The sequence below is a fragment of the Pogoniulus pusillus genome, chromosome 28 (assembly GCF_015220805.1).
Source record: "Pogoniulus pusillus isolate bPogPus1 chromosome 28, bPogPus1.pri, whole genome shotgun sequence".
Classification (NCBI taxonomy): domain Eukaryota; kingdom Metazoa; phylum Chordata; class Aves; order Piciformes; family Lybiidae; genus Pogoniulus; species Pogoniulus pusillus.
In genome coordinates this window covers 5,120,782-5,140,511 of record NC_087291.1, presented here as the reverse complement: position 1 = coordinate 5,140,511, position 19,730 = coordinate 5,120,782, and the positions used below count along the sequence as shown (strand labels likewise).

Sequence of the window (19,730 nt, the reverse complement as noted above, 5' to 3'; positions counted from 1 at the left end):
TGCTACTGCATCTGTGCTGCAGAAGAGATACACGAGAATCATAGAATCATAGAATCAACCAGGTTGGAAGAGACCTCCAAGCTCATCCAGGCCAACCTAGCACCCAGCCCTAGCCAGTCAACCAGACCATGGCACTAAGTGCCTCATCCAGTCTTCAGGGATGATGACTCCACCACCTCCCTGGGCAGCCCATTCCAATGCCAATCACTCTCTCTGCCAACAACTTCCTCCTAACAGCCAGCCTAGACCTACCCCAGCACAACTTGAGACTGTGTCCCCTTGTTCTATTGCTGGTTGCCTGGGAGAAGAGGCCAACCCCACCTGGCTACAATGTCCCTTCAGGTAGCTGTAGACAGCAATAAGGTCTCCCCTGAGCCTCCTCTTCTCCAGGCTAAACACCCCCAGCTCTCTCAGCCTCTCCTCATAGGGTTTGTGTTCCAGGCCCTTCACCAGCTTAGAGATTGTAGAAGCTTACCTGACTTAATACTATTATGTGGGTGAATCTCAGAGGACAAAACACATCAGTCCTTTTCCAGGCTGAACAGCCCCAAGTCTCTCAGCCTGCCCTCTCTGGACACGGTGCAACATTTTGATGGCTTCTTTGTGTGGGGGTCCCCAGAACTGGATGCAGTACTCCAAACATTCTGAGTCCAGCCTCTCTAACTGTACCAAGCCTGGGGCTAAATCACCTTCCTCAGCACCACATCTCTGTCTTTTCTTAACGGGTCTTGTCCCAGAGTGTGTCACACTGCAAAGAAACCCTAGTTTTGAGCATTTAGTGAGCCAGTGATCTAAGATGAAAAGAGGACAATGTTATGTAAGCACACTCTGGTACAGGAAAACGGCAGGGTGAAGCTAGTGGTTTCTGAGGAGCCCTGAAAAGCCCAGTCATGTGAAAACCAGTTCAGAGGCAGATGCCAAACAGCACTTAGGATAGGGCTGGGTCATGCTTCCTCTTGAAGAGGCTTCCTCCCTGTTACTGATGACAATGTTTGCAGCTCTGTGTAAACATGCCATGGATGCTGTTCGGATTAAACCTGATTTACATCTTTACCAGATTTACTATACTGTTAATTCCTGTTCATATCTCTGCTGGTTTTGTACCTAGGAAAATGTGGAAATCAATCTTATTAAATGAAGTATTTGATTGAGGCTGGAAGCTTAAGATGCAGTGGAAGAAAATAATTTCTCAAGACTTCTTATTTCCAATTCTGCCTCTTCCACTGACTTGCTGACCTGAGGAAAGGTGTTTCTTTTTCCTTGTCCAACAACAGATCCACCAGTTTGGTACCTTTGGAGATAGGACTACCTAAGGTTACATTTGAAAGAGCTAAAAAATAGTTAACAGCATTATTCCCAAAAATAGTTATTATGAAATGGACTTAAAAATAATGAATTACATTTTTAGCTGGGATATGCAAATTACTGTGCATGTGGAATCTGTTTATTCAGTGGCTAGAAAAGATTGATTGCAAATTTCTGCTAAGCAAATGAAGTCATTCTTTAAAACTCACCAAAATTTCTAAAAAGGAAACTAGAAATTTAATCAAGATCAGTTTCACTCCTAAGAATTCACATTTAACCACTTTTGTTCCAGAACTTATTGTTGGTTTAAAGCATCTGTGGGTTTTTTTTTTGCTCTGTGTGATTCCAGTAATAAAAGTTCATTTCCAGACAAATTATTTCCAATGTGTCAATTGAGTGCAAACTTTTAAGACAGCAACTATCTGTATAAAAAGACTCTTATAAAAGAGATTCAAAAGGTCTGTTTTGTAAGTCAAGCTTTCGTTCACTAAGCTTTTATTCACTGGAACTCTATGTTTAATCTATGCTGCAGACTCAGGATCACCAGAGAGTTTATTTTTCATTGCAAGACAAATTCCCTTTTGGAAGTCAAAATACATGATTTGAAAAGAGAGTTTCATCTCATTCTTATATTAAGAATTTATGTTCTAAGGTCTTGGAACTTTTTATGTTCGTGTGGTAATGATAAAAGTCATGGTATTAGCTGTGGCAAAACACAAACCCTGCATGTCCCTCCCTGATCAACACCCCTTCCTGCAAGGACTTGGGAAGAGGAGCCAGGAGGACTGAAAACACAAAAGCAAGGCTTAGTGAGTGCATTTAACACTGGGGCTGTTCTATCCTGGGGATTTTACTCTATAGTGACACATCACCCTACAGTGCCTAGCCTACAGGAGACTATTATCTTGTGGTGACACAAACATTACCCAAGCTCTGTGTGAAGCCTATTACTTGAGTTAACAGCTCCTCCCACCTGTAAAACCGCAACTTTCAAGTTACACAAACTGCTAGGCAAGACGTTTCAGTTAATCTTGAAGTACTCAAGCTGATGTCGCCTGCAACTACTCATATCTCATTCAGAAGCCTTGCTAAAAGTCTAATACACTTCAAGGGAAAAAAAAAATACTCCACGGTGTAATGGGATTTGTTATTAGTCTTTTATTAGAAATCTCTTTTGCTTCTTTACTACTTCATTATGCAGTGTTAATCGTTTGTAGATGCAGGTTTATTCTGCTCAAGCAGAAGTCATTCCTTTTCTTTTTTTTCCTCCTGCTTTTATATTATCTCCTGGGAAAATTAAATCTCTGTCCCCAGAGGTATCACGTTTCACAGATGCAGGCTGCTGAAGCACAACTGGACTTCCTTTTGCAACCATAATATTACTGTTAATTATTTGAACCTTCCCATCTTAAAGGGAGCAAGCAATTCACACTGTTGGAAATGCATATATACTAACTGCTCTCTTACCTTCTTCGGCAGGGTTTAGCTCACAGCATCTATAAACCACAGTATCACAGTGTCACAGCATCACAGTATCATCAGGGTTGCAAGAGACCTCATAGATCAAGTCCAACCCTTTACCACAGAGCTCAAGGCCAGACCATGGCACCAAGTGCCACGTCCAGTCCTGCCTTGAACAGCTCCAGGGATGGCGACTCCACCACCTCCCCGGGCAGCCCATTCCAGTGTCCAATGACTCTCTCAGGGAAGAACTTTCTCCTCACCTCCAGCCTAAATTTCCCCTGGCATAGCCTGAGGCTGTGTCCTCTCGTTCTGGTGCTGGCCACCTGAGAGAAGAGAGCAACCTCCTCCTGGCCACAACCACCCCTCAGGTAGTTGTAGACAGCAATAAGGTCTCCCCTGAGCCTCCTCTTCTCCAGGCTAACCAATCCCAGCTCCCTCAGCCTCTCCTCGTAGGGCTGTGCTCAAGGCCTCTCCCCAGCCTCGTCACCCTTCTCTGGACACGCTCAAGCATCTCAATGTCCCTCCTAAACTGGGGGGCCCAGAACTGAACACAGCACTCAAGGTGAGGTCTAACCAGTGCAGAGTACAGGGGCAGAATGACCTCCCTGCTCCTGCTGACCACACCATTGCTGATGCAGGCCAGGATGCCACTGGCTCTCTTGGCCACCTGGGCACACTGCTGGCTCATGTTCAGGTGGGTATCAATCAGCACCCCCAGATCCCTCTCTGTCTGGCTGCTCTCCAGCCACTCCCACCCCAGCCTGTATCTCTGCATGGGGTTGCTGTGGCCAAAGTGCAGCACCCTGCACTTGGAGCTATTGAAGCCATCCCCTTGGACTCTGCCCATCTGTCCAGGCAGTCAAGGTCCCACTGCAGAGCCCTTCTGCCCTCCAACCCAGCCACATCTGCCCCCAGCTTGGTGTCATCTGCACACTTGCTGATGACTGACTCCATGCCCTCACCCAGATCATCTATGAAGATGTTAAAGAGGATGGGGCCCAGAACTGATCCCTGGGGGACACCACTAGTGACTGGGCCCTACTGCCCATGAACCATGCTGCCATATGGCAGGACTTCACTCAGCTTTTATATTAATAAGGAAGAGATCTTAATTCCTTAAGTGTCCACACTGAAAAGCTGTCTTTCAAACTCCCACATTTTTATGGCTTCTCCAAGCATTTGCAGAGAATTTAAGGCATGGTTAATAATTGCATTGGACATGAGAAACCTTTCTTTCTTTTTTTTTTATCTCTTTTTAGATGGCTGTCTGTGGTTTAATTATTGTTCTGTCCTGTTAATCTTGCCTTACATCTGTTACACCTGCAGTCTGCAAGGCTCACAATAGTATACCTTTTATCACATGCAGGAATACAATAATTCATATTTTACCAGGCACACTTGGCAATTAAAATCTACCCCCCCAAAAAAATATCCCAAACAGATATTTTTTAAAGCCATAATACACCAAGGTACCACTACCTACATTGTAGAATATCTAACTGTATCTTCCACTTCTGATTCCTATATAATTAAAGCAGTATTCTCAAGGGATCTGTAATTACTAGCAATAGATAATGATTCATTAATGACCTTACAATATAGGGGAAATCAGGAGAAAACTGCTCTAGTAAAGCCATTAAAGAAGGCAATGATTCAGCCTTATCAGTTTTAACTGAAACCACAACCATTTTGACTTGAGATTTACAGGGCAATTCTCCAAGCATCACTAAAATTATCTTATGCAACATATTTAGTTGGTTACCTTCTCTGTCTTCTTGCAATGCAGAAAATTCTTTCAATACAATTAAGTAAGTCTAAGAAATGGTTACAGAAGAGGTGATACAAATAGCTCAGGAATACTTACGAGGACACAACAACAAAATGAAATCAGAAAGAGTAAGAAAAACACAATGGCAGAGAAGGCAAAGGATGTTGTTTGGCCTGGAGAGGAGGAGGCTGAGGGGGGACCTCATTGCTGTCTACAACTACCTGAAGGGAGGTTGTAGCCAGGTGGGGTTGGTCTCTTCATAGAACAAGTGGACACAGTCTCAAGTTGTGCCAGGGGAGGTCTAGGCTGGATGTTAGGAGAAAGTTGTTGGCAGAGAGAGTGATTGGCATTGGAATGGGCTGCCCAGGGAGGTGGTGGAGTCACTGTCCCTGGAGGTGTTGAAGCCAAGCCTGGATGAGGCACTTAGTGCCATGGTCTAGTTGACTGGCTAGGGCTGGGTGGTAGTGCCATGGTCTGGAAAAGAGAAGACTGAAAGGGGACTTGATAAACGTTTGTAAGTATCTGAGGGCTGGCCAGAAGTGGGGAGACAGGCTCCTTGGGGTAGGACAAGGAGCAATGGATGTAAGCTGCAGCACAGGAGGTTCCACCTCAATACAAGGAAGAACTTCTTGACTATAAGGGTCACAGAGCACTGGAATGGTCTCCCCAGAGAGGTTGTGGAGTCTCCTTTCCTGGAGACTTTCAAGGCCTGTCTGGATGTATTCCTCTGTGATCTGTGTTAGATAGCATTGTCCTTCTCTGGCAGGGGGGTTGGACTCAATGATCTCCTTGGGTCCCTTCCAACCCTTAACATCCTGTGAGCCTGTGAAATAACAGTGACCTTCTTGGTTTGGTTCTAGACCTCCTTAATTAACTACTTGGGAAAAAATAAATTAAGCACAGTCATGATTTTTTTAACCTCATTCTAATGAGTACTCTCAGTTAATTAAAAACAAACAAAAAACAACAAGCAAGCCTTGAGCAGGTACTCGGAGCAGAAATTGTACTAAAGACTGAGTTTAGAGTAGAATTTTGAGGCAACTTGTCAACAAGCTGTAGGTGCTACATTTAGTCATTTACAAGTAGAATCATAGAATCAACCAATCAGGTTGAAAGAGACCTCCAAGATCATCCAGGCCAACCTAGCACACAGCCCAAGCCAGGCAACTAGACCATGGCACTAAGTGCCTCAGCCAGGCTTTGCTTCAACACCTCCAGGGGCAGTGCCTCCAACACCTCCCTGGGCAGCCCATTCCAATGCCAATCACTCTCTCTGTAAAGAACTTCCTCCTCACATCCAGCCTATACTATATTCATTTTCAGTGCAAGTTTTGCTGCTTTTATTAAAATAAGGAAATTTAAATGGACTGTAACCACTGAAAAAGAACATCATCTTATCAAAACTAAGCACTCAGAAGCTGAGAAATGCCAAAATTAACATCAGTTGTTTACTGACTGAGAAAATTATATGTAAGCTCTGTCTCTTTAAACTCTGTCATGAATTATGTTCAAGCAAACATTCGTAGCCAGTGCAATTTACTATGTAAAGTCATGGTCAATAATTTAGGAGAAAGAGTAGACAGACTTGAGCTGTGATCTGCCTCTTCAAAAACAAGATATGGGAAAAGGATGAGGAGTGAGATTTGTGTAACAACTTCGAAAGAACTGAAAGCTATAAGGAAAGTAAAGAATTACATAGTTCAGTGCTAGCCAGTAAGCACTACTCTGAGCAGACTCACTAGTAAGCACTACTCTGAGCAGACTTGCTAGTAAGCACTACTCTGAGCAGACTTGCTAGTAAGCAAGCACTACTCTGAGCAGACTTGCTAGTAAGCACTACTCTGAGCAGACTTGCTAGTAAGCACTACTCTGAGCAGACTTGCTAGTAAGCAAGCACTACTCTGAGCAGACTTGCTAGTAAGCACTACTCTGAGCAGACTTGCTAGTAAGCACTACTCTGAGCAGACTTGCTAGTAAGCAAGCACTACTCTGAGCAGACTTGCTAGTAAGCACTACTCTGAGCAGACTTGCTAGTAAGCACTACTCTGAGCAGACTTGCTAGTAAGCAAGCACTACTCTGAGCAGACTTGCTAGTAAGCACTAATCTGAGCAGACTTGCTAGTAAGCAAGCACTACTCTGAGCAGACTTGCTAGTAAGCACTACTCTGAGCAGACTTGCTAGTAAGCACTACTCTGAGCAGACTCGCTAGTAAGCAAGCACTACTCTGAGCAGACTCGCTAGTAAGCACTACTCTGAGCAGACTTGCTAGTAAGCACTACTCTTAGCAGACTTGCTAGTAAGCAAGCACTACTCTGAGCAGACTTGCTAGTAAGCACTACTCTGAGCAGACTCGCTAGTAAGCACTACTCTGAGCAGACTTGCTAGTAAGCACTACTCTGAGCAGTCTTGCTAGTAAGCACTACTCTGAGCAGACTTGATGCCTGCACTATGATTTCATGTCTGTGTTTCTAACCTATGGACACTGGGAGGGCTAGAGTTGAAGTTTGTGTACCTCTGAGGCTGTCCTACTGCATTTACCCTGTTGCAGGCAGGGCTAACACAGGGGAGTACCACTCAGACTGCAGCACTCACCACACTCACATGGAGCAAAGGGAGCTGCACAGATATATCAAAAGCACCATCAAAGCAAGACATTGGATACCAGATGCTAGATAGAGTAAGAAGATTCATGCATGGTCATTTAGAGGATGTATATAGCTTATTTTCTTTTCAAGATGTAAAGAAGACCAACCAAGACAAATTTGTTTATGTTTAGCAACATTCAGGGTTCTTTACAGTGAGGGTGGTGAGACACTGGCACAGGTTGCCCAGGGAGGTTGTGGATGCTCCCTCCCTGGAGGTGTTCAAGGCCAGGCTGGGTGAGGCCGTGGGCAGCCTGTTCTAGTGGGAGGTGACCTTGCCTATGGTGGGGGGTTGGAACTGAATGACCTTTGAGGTCCCTTCCAATCTAAACCATTCTATGATTCAATGATTTCAGGCTTAGACCTGCTACACAGTCCATTTTGCCAGTGTCCTGCTTCCTTTCTTAATACATCTTGTTTTTATTAAGACTCCTGTGGCTTTATACTGCTTCAGAATTTTGAACAATGTCCTGAAGAGATTAATAAAACCTTTGAAGGATATAACACAGTAATGGAAAGTGGCACAAAGTATAAGCACAACCTGTTCTCTCAGCTACTCTACCAAGGTCTTTGTGCTCGTTTGAGCCTAGCTAAAATGTTTTGGTGAGAAGAACTAGATTACAGGCTGGGAAAAGAAAACAATGGTGATGTCTACTTCACTCACAGGCTTGTTGAGATGTATAAGAACAAGAATACAAACACAGATAACAGAGTCACTCTCTGTCTGGGGCTTTGGGCTGATCTTCTCTCTCTAACCTAACCTCCCATCTTTGTGACTAATCCATCGCTTCCTAGCCCCTCTGGCCCACCCTCCATACTACCTTAAACATAAGGCAAGATCTATACTAGCTTAAACACAGGGCAAGATCTAGATTATAGGCTGTGAAAGGGAAACACTGGTGATGGCTACTGCACTCATAGGCTTGCTGAGATGTATAATAACAAAGACACAAACATAGATAACAGAGTTGCTCTCTGGCTTTGGGCTGCGCCTCTCTCTGTAACCTGCTGTCTGTGTGACTAATCTTTCTGTTTCCTAACCCCCCTGGACAATCCCCCAAACTCACCTTGAATGTAAGGCAAAGTCTGGAGTAAGGTAGAGGGGTGGGAGGAAGGTGGAAGGGTGGTTGGGAGCCCCTTCTGGAGACTCAGGTTTCTGGAAGGGCTGTTGTGTTTCTGTATTACCTTTTAACTCGTATATTTCTGTATTCATTGTAACTCTCTGCTTGTCTATTGTGCTAAGCTCTAAATACAAAGCTTCACTCAATTTCCAGAGCCACTGAGTCTAGTCTGGATGGTTTTCCAATGTGGGGGGGGAGGGTAACACCCAAACCATCAGAGTCACAGTATCACAGTATCACCAAGGTTGGAAGAGACCTCACAGATCATCAAGTCCAACCCTTTACCACAGAGCTCAAGGCCAGACCATGGCACCAAGTGCCACGTCCAGTCCTGCCTTGAACAGCTCCAGGGACGGCGACTCCACCACCTCCCCGGGCAGCCCATTCCAGTGTCCAATGACTCTCTCAGGGAAGAACTTTCTCCTCACCTCCAGCCTAAATCTCCCCTGGCACAGCCTGAGGCTGTGTCCTCTTGTTCTGGTGCTGGCCACCTGAGAGAAGAGAGCAACCTCCCCCTGGCCACAACCACCCCTCAGGTAGTTGTAGACAGCAATAAGGTCACCCCTGAGCCTCCTCTTCTCCAGGCTAACCAATCCCAGCTCCCTCAGCCTCTCCTCGTAGGGCTGTGCTCAAGGCCTCTCCCCAGCCTCGTTGCCCTTCTCTGGACACGCTCAAGCATCTCAATGTCCCTTTTAAGCTGGGGGGCCCAGAACTGAACACAGCACTCGAGGTGTGGTCTAACCAGTGCAGAGCACAGCTTAGCACAATATACAAGCAGATATTTACAGTATATACAGCTACAGACAGAAATAGACAAGGTAAAAGGGAATACAGAAAACACAACTCCCCTCCCAGAAACCTGAGTCCCCAGGAGGGGCTCTCAACCACCCCTGCACCTTCCCCCTGCCCCTCTCAACCTTACCCCAGTCCTAAAGAAGAACAGAGGTTCAGCCAAGAGGTTAAGAAGCAAAGGTGAGTGGAAGGTGAGGTTAGGGGGGTGCTGCTCAGCCAGCAGCCCAGCCAGCAAGTGAGTCAGAATGGTGAGAGCGTTATCTCACGAAGGGCAGCGCTGCTGATGGCGCAGGAGGAACTGTTCAGGATCAGAGACGAGAGGCGAATCAGAAAAGCCAGGCGCTACAATTAACAAAATGACATTTCTGCAATAAACAAAACCTTATTAAAATCCAATATTTTGTCAAAACAGAGAGAAGCAGATGAAATCCCAACACAGCCAAAAGATATGGGTATAACGAGCTACATGGGAAGCTCTCCAGGCTCTCAGGGACTTAACTGAAACTTCTGATGTGTTTGATCTAAGTGTTGAGAATGTTACACACAGCACCCGTAACGGATGTACAGGGAGATACTGCTGCAGCATATGTTCCATTTTTTTGGGTCTTAATCTACTTCACTTAGGAAGGGAATGAAAACAGACATCTTGTTAGGAGATGTGTTTCCTTCAACCATAAATGCAAATGTTAATTCTGGGCTTATTGGACAAAATTGTACAGCCTTTGTCCACTTGAGAAGGCAGACAAGAACGATCAGATTTTCCTTAGGCTGGAAGGCATCTAAATAGTAGAGATTTCTCCCACATTGTCTCCAGCACTGTATGCTGATCATACAAAAGTGAGTGCAATAAAGAAGGGAAAAGTGTGTGCCAGGATCTACCAAATCATTCACCTTCTTGATGAAAAGCTCAGCATGAGCCTGCAGTGTGAGTGCAGTCCAGACAGCAGCCCTGTGCTGGGCTGCAGCAAGAGCAGTGTGGGCAGCAGGGCAAGGGAGGGGATTCTGCCCCTTGGCTCTGCTCTCCTCAGATCCCATCTGCAGTCCTGTGTGCAGGTCTGGAGCCCCCAACACAAGAAGGGCATGGAACTGTTGGAGCCAGTCCAGAGGAGGGCCAAGAAGATGCCAGAGGGCTGCAGCAGCTCTGCTAAGAGGACAGGTTACAGGAGTTGGGGCTCCGCAGACTGGAGAAGGGAAGGCTTCGAGGAGACCTTGTAGTGACCTTCCAGTACTTGAAGGGGGCCTAACAGGAAGGCTGAGGAGGAACTATTGACAAGGTCTTGTAATGACAGGACAAGAGGTACTGGGTTTAAACTGGTAGAGGAGAGATTCAAACTAGATGTTAGGAAAGGGTACTTTCAGTGAGGGTGGAGAGACACTGGCACAGGTTGCCCAGGGAGGTTGTGGAGCACAGAATCACCCAATGTGATTACATTGGGTGATTCTGTGCTCCACAACCTTCCTGGAGGTGTTCAAGGCCAGGTTGGATGAGGCCTTGAGCAACCTGTTCTAGTGGGAGGTGTCTCTGCCTATGGCAGGGGGTTGGAACTGGATGATCCTTGAGGTCCCTTCCAACCTAAACCATTCTATGATTCTATAAGAAACAGACATTAATGAAATAAATCTATTCCAAGCCAAGTGAAGAACGAGAAGCCTGTACATAGTTCAGTTTGTTGCCTTCTTTCCACTGGGGAAACAGGTTTTGATTGGTGCTATTGAAACTTCCTCCTGCTTTACATACCCTGAGATCTTAAAATATTAATTACCTTATCAAACACAGGCCAGCATCTCTCTTTAAAATGAATACCTTTCATTTTAGTTTTACAAATAAGTGACATGAGCATCTAATTGTTATATGGACTCCTTCCTTTCCTCTAATTGTCATGTGGAATCCTTCCTTTCCCATTTGGTTCCTTGAAGATTACTGGTAAAGACTACTCAGTTTTGCACTTGAGAAAAATTCTTTCCAATATAGGTTTCCTCATTAAAGAAGGTTTTGCTTTCAAAAAAAATGAATTCCTAATAATTATCTCCTCCTCCTGATTGTAATTTAAACTTTTTCTTTGCAAAAGAACTTACTACTATCTTAAACCAGACCAATTGCAATGGCACTTGCAGATAGGCACCTAATCAAACAGCTGCTGCTGCATCTTGCTGTCTACAACTACTTGAAAGGAGGCTGTAGCCAAATGGGGGTTGGTCTCTTCTCCCATGCAACCAGCAACAGAACAAGGGGACACAGTCTCAAGTTCTAGGCTGGATGTTAGGAGGAAGTTCTTCCCAGAGAGAGTGGTCTACTTGACTGGCTAGGGCTGGGTGCTAGGTTGGACTGGATGATCTTGGAGGTCTCTTCCAACCTGGTTGATTGTATGATTCTATGATTCTATGATTCTATGAACTAGATGATCCTTGTGGTCCCTTCCAACCCTGACTGATTCTATCATACTATGAATGAAGGATGAATATGATCTGGTAGTTGATCTAATCCATCTCTTTGTTCAAAGCAGAAATGTTTCCTAAGGTGGGGGGTGGCCTCTTCTCCCAGGCAACCAGCAAGAGAACAAGGGGACACAGTCTCAAGTTGTGCCAGGGTAGGCATAGGCTGGATATTAGGAGGAAGTTCTTCACAGAGAGAGTGATTTCCCATTGGAATGGGCTGCCCAGGGAGGTGGTGGAGGCACCATCCCTGGAGGTGTTCAAGAAAAGCCTGGCTGAGGCACTTAGTGCCATGGTCTGGTTGATTGTCTAGGGCTGGGTGCTAGGTTGGCCTGGATGATCTTGGAGGTCTCTTCCAACCTGGTTGATTCTATGATTCTATCACCTTCCAATTCTCTCTCTAGTCAAATCGTAAAAGTGATTTACTACATCTGACCTATGCTGAATGTGCCTGTGTTGAGACAAATTTATTCCAGTTATTCCTCCCAGGCAACCAGCAACAGAACAAGGGGACACAGTCTCAAGTTGTGCCAGGGGAGGTCTAGGCTGGATGTTAGGAGGAAGTTGTTGGCAGAGAGAGTGATTGGCATTGGAATGGGCTGCCCAGGGAGGCGGTGGAGTCACTGTCCCTGGGGGTGTTGAAGAAAAGCCTGGCTGAGGCACTTAGTGCCATGGTCTGGTGCTAGGTTGGCCTGGCTGGGTGCTAGGTTGGCCTGGATGATCTAGGAGGTCTCTTCTAACCTGGTTGATTTTATGATTCTATGATTTGGCTCCACTAGACCAGCTGCAATATGTTTCTGGCTTCTTATCCTTTAGGTATATTGTGGCATTATTGTGTTGGAGCATGGAAGAGTATGGTCAGATAAATTAGCCTTTGGACAGGACTAGCCAGACAGCCTCACCTTGATCCCTGGGAAGATAATGGAACAGACAATCCTGGAAACCATTTCCAGGCAAATGAAGAACAAGAAAACCATCAGGAGCGGTCAGCATGGCTTCACCAAGAGGAAGACAAATGATACACGAATTCCTATCAGCAAAAAGGTGCTTCAAGTTGCCAAGAAATATCACAGAGCAAAGCTGAGGAACCCATGTTTTAAATGCTGGCCAAAATACAAAGGCAACAACATGAACAGTCCAGCTGCTACACCATGACTCATGTAGAAATTATCTCAGCTAAACTGCGCTTCTATTCAAAGGAAACAGACTGAAGAACACTGCTGTGTTTCTGCAAAACAACTAATTTTAAACAGCCTAGGCAATATTCTGATGTAAAAAGCAAGATTCAGTACGACAAAATTATGGTGAGAAACCAGAAGGACCAGAGAGAGCTGTGATATTCCCACAGACAAAAGCCTTTAGTGTAAGGAGGAGGTGATGGAGTCGCCGTCCCTGAAGGTGTTGAAGCAAAGCCTGGCTGAGGCACTTAGTGCCATGGTCTGGTTGCCTGGATAGGGCTGGGTGCTAGGTTGGCCTGGATGATCACAGTATCACAGTATTATCAGGGTTGGAAGAGACCTCATAGATCATCAAGTCCAACCCTTTAGCACAGAGCTCAAGGCCAGACCATGGCACCAAGTGCCACGTCCAGTCCTGCCTTGAACAGCTCCAGGGACGGCGACTCCACCACCTCCCCGGGCAGCCCATTCCAGTGTCCAATGACTCTCTCAGGGAAGAACTTTCTCCTCACCTCCAGCCTAAATTTCCCCTGGTGTAGCTTGAGGCTGTGTCCTCTCGTTCTGGTGCTGGCCACCTGAGAGAAGAGAGCAACCTCCTCCTGGCCACAACCTCCCCTCAGGTAGTTGTAGACAGCAATAAGGTCTCCCCTGAGCCTCCTCTTCTCCAGGCTAACCAATCCCAGCTCCCTCAGCCTCTCCTCGTAGGGCTGTGCTCAAGGCCTCTCCCCAGCCTCGTTGCCCTTCTCTGGACACGCTCAAGCATCTCAATGTCCCTCCTAAACTGGGGGGCCCAGAACTGAACACAGCACTCAAGGTGTGGTCTAACCAGTTCCAACCTGGTTGATTCTATGATTCTATGATTTATCTCTGATCCATGCCCAATCCCCTAATTTAATCTCCACTCACAAGAGGAGAATGTAAGAACTTGGAGGTGTGCCTACAGAGTTTCTCCTGCTCTTTGCCTGATGCAATTAAAGCCTACAGTCCCACGTGCTGATGATGCATGTGCATTTTGGTTGGAAAAATCACTGCAGAGCAGCAAAAACATTTTCCTTTTTAACAAAACTAATTACAGGTGAATGATTTTAAACACTGTTTGCTGCAATAAACCTATTGAACAAAAGAGGCACTTCTAAATTAGTGAAGTTCCTACCGATCTCATCTATTAGCAATTAGGAACTCCACTCCCCCAACTTTTCCATCTTTAAACAGCAATGATTAAATTCGGTTTTAAAGTGGAGAAATTATATTAGGAAAACAACTCTCATGCTGCAATTAAAGCAATAGTTCTTAAGATGGTAAAATAAACTTGCTAATAGCTATATCCATTGATTCAAGATGCATGCAGTAGGTTTAAGAGACGCATGATGCTTTGGTACAACCTCTCTTTAACAGAGGTATCTACAACATTATGTACAACATTTTACTGTCCCATGTTGTTAAATCTGCTCCAGAGTTACTATATTTCTCTGTGTGCTAGTTTGAAGCTAGCTAGAATGTTCTGGTGAGAAGAACTAGATTATAGGCTGCAAGAAGAAAACAATGGTGATGTCTACTGCACTCATAGGCTTGCTGAGATGTGTAAGAAGAAGAATGTAAATAGAGATAATAAAGAGTGGAAATTGGGCTGCATCTCTTCTCTCTCTAATCTAATCTAATTAGTCTTTGTCACTAATCCATCTGCTTTCTAACCCCCCTGTCTGACCCTCCAATATTGTCTGGGCACTCTGTGTAATTGACCTAGAGAAAACTTACTCAAAAAGACAGGTAAAGGATCTAAAGTAAATATAAACAAATAAGTGCTGATAAAATACCATGAAGTTTATATTCTGTCTTGGAGACATTCCCTATCTCAATTAACTAAAGTAAAATGTAACTTGAAGCTAATTTAATTATGTATCAGATTGCCTCTTTTAGGTCATAAAATATATGTCAAACATATCTGAAGGAAAAGGACATGGCCTTTAAAAAGTGATAGTCTTTCAGTTGGGCTTAAAGCATAAGAAATTGAAACTGTGATACTTTGGTATGAAGAAAACAACAAAAAAAACCCCTTATTAAGCTGTGTTCAGAATAAAACAGGCATCAGCAATGAAGACTTTATTAACCTCAGCCAAATCTTACAATACATACCTTCTACAGAAGCCTTAGTGATTAGAAAATTCTCACTGATTATGCTGAATATGAACACAGGTCAAACTAGACCACCACAGAAAAATAAAGCATTTCACAGAATCATAGAATCAAACAGATTGGAAGAGATCTCCAAGATCATCCAGTTCAACCTATCATCCAGCCCTAGCCAGTCAACCAGACCATGGCACTAAGTGCCTCAGCCAGGCTTTGCTTCAATTCCTCCAGGGATGGCAACTCCACCACCTCCCTGGGCAGCCCATTCTAATGCCAATCTCTCTGCCAACAACTTCCTCCTAACATCCAGCCTAGACCTCCCCTGGCACAACTTGAGACTGTGTCCCCTTGTTCTGTTGCTGGGTGCCTGGCAGAAGAGACCAACCCCACCTGGCTACAGCCTCCCTTCAGGTAGTTATAGACAGCAATGAAAGCAATGAGGTTACTCCTGAGCCTCCTCTTCTGCAGGCTGCACAGCCCCAGCTCCCTCAGCCTCTCCTCATAGGGTTTGTGTTCCAGGCCTCTCACCAGCTTTGTCACCCTTCTCTGGATACGTTCCTGTATCTCAACATCTCTCTTGAACTGAGGATCCCAGAACTGGACACAGTAAAGGCTTGTATAGGCTTGGAGAACGATTCCATTCTGAGCAGGGTAAGGCAAATAAGAGTTACCCAGAATCTTGCTTTCATTTGACTTGTTTAGCAACAATATGCACAATTGGAAATTGTTTTATTCTTTCTGTGTATACTCTCCAAAAAGCTGTTTTACACCTTAGTGACAAGAACAGGAACCTTTAACTTTTCTGAAACAAAGTACCCATGGCTGGCAAAGTTTTGTGCTGTGCAGTGGCAGCCCTATGGGATTACCGCATCTTTCTGGAGATGCCTGGTTGATTCTAGGATTCTATGTGCAAGGGCTTAGCAGTCTCATTTAGCTACCTATGTGCCTCTGCAGAGGCCCTGCTAGCAATAAAATACTCCAGTGGCAAACAGCTAATTCATTAATTAAGCACAGTATTTGCTGGAAAGGAAAGCACTAAACAACGCTGCACAGAAAGAGCAAATGCGGTTGTTGCAGGTCCCTGTCTGCAGCGTGCGCGGCAGAGGCAAGCAATGCCTATGCTGTTTCTAATTATTCCAATTATCATGGCACACTATGAAAACTTGATTAATAACACTGAAGATATTGTTGTGGCAATTAGCCATATGGTTGTGGGACTTTATTCTGTCACGATTTAGCCATTAGCATCTACTTATGTTTGTCAGAACAGAGCATCCGTGACAAGTTGGAGTTCCGCTCACCTTGCCGAGTCCCCGGTGAGCAACACCAGAGAAATGTTTATTCCTGGGAGCCCTGCACCAGAGTAAATTTTTCATGTAGCATCCGGCCTGACTGGGGACAAATGTCAAGTAGCTTATATGACGACCCATCAAGCCAGGCTCCCTATGCAAAAGGTGCCTTACAAATGGCTTCTCAAGGCAGACTTCTTTCAGGGGAGGATTTGACCGGCAAAATTAGTGTCAAATGTCTTGCATTCCATGTTTTCAACACTCAACCATTCCAACAGCATGCACCTACCCTTATTTAGATGTGATGAAATGCTCTATTATGATTTTACACACCTATGAGTCACATATAACAGTGTGCTTGAAATGTATGCTTCCAAGCAGAGGGACCATGGGGCAGCACCGCTGTCAGGTTGGTCAGCTGAAGTGACAGGTGCATAAGCTGGAAATGTTCATAAACCATCTCTTTAAAAGATAGGGGATGTGTTAAAGCCCACTTATTGCAGTTGTTTTCTGCTTTCTAAAAGTTCAACTCTAAGACAGAAGGGAAAGCTTAAAATGAGCAATTAATAATAGAAGGCTGCCTTTCCCCCCCACCTCCTGAAAGCATAGCAGTAATCTTCTCACTTCTCTTAACGTTTCTTGCAGATTAGCTACCACAAATGTGTTTATATTGGCATGTCACTCAAAATCAGAATGTTTGCAATCAAAGACAAGCCCAAATTTGACTAGTTGTCCACAGTTAGGAATCAACAAGTTAGTCTTTATTAGAAGGAGTAGAAAGCACTAAAGAATTAGCATCTTGCTGCACAGGGATAGCGTATAAAGAACTGACAAAGGTGTGCCTGCCTGCTCTGGCCATGGCAGGTGGAAGAAAGAATCCAAGCTGGTGGAAATGACAGCAAAATGACACTATGTAAGAAGGTTTTAAGGAGCACAGAACTTGAAGGAAACCCTTCATGTAGAGATTCACTGTCTACTATTATAAAGAGCAATAAACCCCACTATTCTTCACCTATTTTCCCAATACCTCTATCCTAACAGTAGCTTTCTTTTTCATATGCACTATCTCCCACCTGTATAGATCTTTCACACCCTGTGAGGAGACAGATACAGCATTCAAAACCATAAAAGTACTTGTAAAGAAGTAAAAACAGACAAAGGATCCTGAGCAGGTGCAATATGTTAAAGTCAATTGAACTTCTTATTTAATGATGAGAATTTTAGTTGATTGAATTCACAGAATTTCTTAGATTGGAAAAGACCTTCAAGATCATGGAGTCCAGTCATTGGTTTCTGTGCTAGTTTGAAGCAGGGTGGAATGTTTTGGTGAGAAGAACTAGATCATAGGCTGTGAAAGGAATAAAATGGAGATGTCTACTCTCCTCAGAGTCTTGCTGAAGAAGAAACAAAAACATTAGATAACACTCTTGCCATTCTGACTCACTTGCTGGCTGGGCTGCTGGCTGAGCACCACCTCCCTAACCTCACCTTCCACTCACCTTTGCTTCTTAACCTCTTCGCTGAACCTCTGTTCTTATTTGGGACTGGGGTAAGGTTGAGAGGGGCAGGGGGAAGGTGCAGGGGTGGTTGAGAGCCCCTCCTGGGGACTCAGGTTTCTGGGAGGGCTGCTGTGTTTCTGTATTCCCTTTTACCTTGTCTATTTCTGTCTATAACTGTATATACTGTAACTATCTGAGTGTATATTGTGCTAGCTGTAAATAAATAGCTTCATTTATATTCCCAGAGCCGGCTGAGACTAGTCTGGGTGATTCCTAAAGTGTAGGGGGGCAGGGAACACCCAAACCATCACAGTTTCACACTGACAAGTCCTTGACCAAACCAAATCCATGATGACAAGATGACAAGATATCTGGGCATAAAACTTGCTGACAAATGTCCATCTAAAGAAACAAAAATGAAACGCACACCTTACACAGCTCACTACTAACAGGGGTGTAAAGTTGTTGCCAAAAGGGAGGGACTGAATGTGCTTCTCATTAGGTGTATTAATCTTTAATGGAGAAAGTGTAGGCTGGATGTTAGGAGGAAGTTGTTGGCAGAGAGAGTGATTGGCATTGGAATGGGCTGCCCAGGGAGGTGGTGGAGTTGCCATCCCTGGAGGTGTTGAAGCAAAGCCTGGCTGAGGCACTTAGTGCCATGGTCTGGTTGACTGGCTAGGGCTGGGTGCTAGGTTGGCCTGGATGAACTTGGAGGTGTCTTCCAGCCTGGTTGATTCTATGATTCTATGGCTGAAAAAAAAATCAGTAATCCCCTTCTTGTTTTGGGAGTTATGCCCTTTTGGTTGAGATGCTAAAGTTTGCTTTTAAATAACAGTGTTTGTGGAAAATTATATACTGACTGTCCTAGATTCCATCTGTGCACACAGACATTCATACGTAGAGGGAGATTGGTTGTAAAGGAGGGGAATAACTCAGAGGGAAATAATGAAAGTAATAAACATTATGTTGGAAAGAAGGAAGAGATGAAGGACGGATGAGAGAGAGCAGAAGATTTAGCTGGAAGGGAAGTATCAGTAAGATTTTCTTCATAGGAGCTGTGGAGAAGAAGACAGATGACCTAAGGGTTAATTTGTGCACAGTGTGGGAGCTGGGCTCAGCCCTAACCCTGTGCAGTGGCTTTGCTTTTCTCCTTATCCATAGTGGGTGCTGTTAGGAAGTCAAAGAAACAGCAAATGGCCTTGCTCAAAGCTGAACTGACTTTTTTTCAGAGCAGTCTGCAGGTCTATCCCCATGCCCACCTGGTTTCTGAGATAAAGACCCTGTAGCTGGAGATGTAACCCTGCAGAAGGAGCAGAACCACAGTTTTCTCCATCTGTGTTCTGCTTTTTGCCATACTGGAAACCTGTTTTCTGTTTGTGATGGTTTGGGTGTTAACCCCCCACCTCCCACACACTTGTGAAAATCACCCAGACTAGACTCAGCTGAGATGGAAATTGAATGAAGCTTTATATTCCCAGCCTGACACAATATCCAAGCAGGTATTTGCAGTATCTACAGCTACAGACAGAAATATACAAGTTTAAAAGTAACACAGAAACACAGCAGCCCTCCCAGAAACCTGAGTGCCCAGAAGGGGCTCCCAACCACCCCTCCACCTTCTTCCCACCCCTCTACCTTACTCCAGACTTTGCCTTACATTCAAGGTGAGTTTGGAGAGTCGTCCAGGGGGGTTAGGAAACAGAAAGATTAGTCACACAGATGGCAGGTTAGAGAGAGAGAGGCACAGCCCAAAGCCAGAGAGCAACTCTGTCATCTATGTTTGTGTCTGTTTTCATATATCTCAGCAAGCCTATGAGTACAGCAGCCATCACCATTGTTTCCTTTTCACAGCCTATCATCTAATTCCTCTCACCAAAATATCCCAGCTAGGCTCAAACTAGCACAAAGCATTGCTGACCATCACAACAGTACCACTGTGATCACAGCAAAATGCATAAAGAAGCTGCAGTCCATAGGAGCTCATGGTTCAGATTATCTGGCTGCTTTCTACTTGTCATCCAACAATACATTTTGGACATAGTGCAGTTGAATATATCCTGGACTTTCAGCTAGTAGTGATACTCATCATTTAGCATAAACTAGGAGGA

At 44.7% G+C, this 19,730-nt stretch overlaps 1 protein-coding gene across 2 annotated transcripts in view; it reads right to left on the bottom strand.

Moving 5' to 3' along the window:
* TBC1D5 (TBC1 domain family member 5) overlaps positions 1-19,730 on the bottom strand; it is a 407,277-nt gene that overhangs the window by 84,478 nt on the left and 303,069 nt on the right. The gene's annotated exons all lie outside the window — the stretch shown is intronic.